Below are 2416 nucleotides of genomic sequence, written 5' to 3'. Positions count from 1 at the left end.
CTCTGCCTACTTGTGATCTCTGTCTGTCAAATAAATAAATAAAATCTTAAAAAAAAAAAAAGACTACAGACAAATGTACTATAGTGTTGCTAGCAGAATTCTAAGCATAAAGAGCTGCAAAGCAATAGGGAAGTTGAACAGGCTATTGGTCAGTTAGATATGAGTGGGAACTTTCTTTCTAACTTAACTGGAAAGCATGGACATGTTAGGGCTGTAATAGGAGCACAAAGAAGATCCAAGACACAGGAGAACATTTCAGAGCTTGAAGGAGAATGGTCTAGTGGGTGAGCTCCAGTCCAAAGACTTTCTTTTGTCAGTAAGCTCCAACAATAAATTTTTGACCTTTGTCATTTACCATGATATAATAAAGAATATACCTGGTCTTTGTCCCCATTCCCAGCGTAGAGGTTCAAAAATCCTTGGAATTTCCTGATAAGAGTGTTTTTTCCTAACGTAAACTGCCTCTCTCATTCATACTTGAGTTCACGTTAATGAAGTGACTCGTGGTGGGTCTCTAGATAATTTCAAGATGGGACTGGTGACCAGAAAGACCAAGCATATGATTAGAAGGTTCGAACTTTCAGCCCCATCCCTACTCCACCTCTAAGAAGGGGAGGGAAGCTGGAGATTGGTCATGTGACCAATGATTTAATCTATGTTACATAATGAAATGGTGAATACGTGGATGCTCCTGGAAGGTAGTGTGCCCTGATTCCACAAGGAACGGGCATAGAAGTTCTATGCCACCTGCCCCCCAAGACTTGTCCAATTGATCACTTTCATTTAGCTATTCCTGAGTTGTATCCTTGACAATAAAACTGTAATCATAAATGTAGTACTTTCCATGAGTTCTAAGTCATTCTAGTGAATTACTGAACCTGAAGGCAGGAGTGGTCAGGGGAATTCCCAGATTTTTAGCTAACCAGGCAGATGTACAGGTGGCTTGGGAACATCCAGGACTTGTGGTAGGCATCTGAAGTGGGAGAAGCCCAAGTACTGAGCCCTTAACCTGTAGGATCTGGGCTAACTCTACTTAGTGTCAGAATTGAATTGAATACCCAGTTGGTGTCAGAGAGCTGTTGTCAGAACATAGTCATCATCTAGATATACAAAGGACAAAACAGTTCTCAAATATATTTAAGGAAGATTGTATTAGTTAGGGTGGTGCTAGCTGCTAATAGAGAGAAACCCCATAATCTCAGTGATTGAATACAGTAGAAATTTATTTCTTATTCATAGGAAGTCAAATGTGTGTTCCTGACTGAGTAGGTTTCCACATGGTCACTCAAGGACCCAGGTTACCTCCATCTTAGGTACCCTCTCTCTATTTTTTTTTTTAAAGATGGTGTTTATTTATTTGAGGGAGAGGGAGAGAGCACAAGCCAGGAGAGAGGCAGAGGAGGGGCAGAGGGAGAAATACACTCCTAGACTACCCACTGAGCAGGGAGCCTGATGTGGGGCTAGATCCTATGACCCTAGGATACTGCCCTGAGCCTAAGGCAGACGCTTAACCAACTGAGCCACCCAGAAGCCCCTTGGGTACTCTATATTCCTCCTAGGCCTCAGAGTCCTTCACATTCAACCAATAAATAGAGAAAGAGAATGGGAAATCATCCATGAGAAATATCTGTGGACCATCCTCTGGCAGTGGCACACTCACTTTCATTGCCTAGAATTCGGGACCACCTCTCACTACAAAGGATCTTGGGAAATGCACTCATACCTGGAAGAGGAAATGGGCATGATGAGCGAGCCAGTGTGTACCACAAGGATCTAAAATAATTTCTTTATTCCTGAAAACAATAATTGCATAATCTAGATTTGAACCTGATTAATCTCAGTGGCCAAGAAAGACAACTACAATGCGGTAAGTCCTTCATTGTCAAGTGCCATGTAACATATCTCCAAATGGGTCAGAGCTGCAGCATTTCAGGTCAGTGTAAGAAAGATTTCTTCAGCAAAGGGGGTACCAAGTTAACTAGACTTAGTCCTGCACTGGAAGACCTTACCATCTAGTAGAGAAGCTTATAGACCAATGAAACTTTCTTTTCTTTCTTTTTGTTTTTTTGTCACTTAGAAAAGTTCTGTTTACACATCTGAAAAATATGGACCACTTCACAAATTCATGTGTCATCCTTGGGCAGGGGCCATGCTAATCTTCTCTATATTGTTCCAGTTTTAGTATACATGCTGGTAAAGCAAGCACTGGAACTTTCCATTTTGCTTTCATCCATTAAAACAATGTACAGTCAATTGAGATGAAAAGTCCTTAGCAGATAGGAGAAGAACAGTTCAAAATTAGAAATGTTTTAATAAACACTATATCAATAACACCTCAAAAATGAGCATACTATTCAAAGTGGAAGGGCATATTGATGGATGAATGAACAGATGTTCTAGTATAATTTCAGAAGAA

General features: G+C 40.6%; 1 non-coding gene across 1 annotated transcript; it reads right to left on the bottom strand.

Moving 5' to 3' along the window:
- Window positions 1–2099: 2099 nt before the first annotated feature.
- On the bottom strand, window positions 2100–2202 carry LOC123394765. Its single transcript, XR_006609516.1, has one exon. It is a non-coding gene; the product is annotated as a U6 spliceosomal RNA (small nuclear RNA).
- Between the last annotated feature and the right edge of the window lie 214 nt (window positions 2203–2416).

Source organism: Mustela putorius, unplaced genomic scaffold, assembly GCF_011764305.1.
Source record: "Mustela putorius furo isolate JIRA1106 unplaced genomic scaffold, ASM1176430v1.1 tig00003836_pilon_pilon_pilon, whole genome shotgun sequence".
Classification (NCBI taxonomy): domain Eukaryota; kingdom Metazoa; phylum Chordata; class Mammalia; order Carnivora; family Mustelidae; genus Mustela; species Mustela putorius.
The sequence above is the reverse complement of the archived record's forward strand: the minus strand, read 5'-3'. Positions and strand labels throughout refer to the sequence as shown.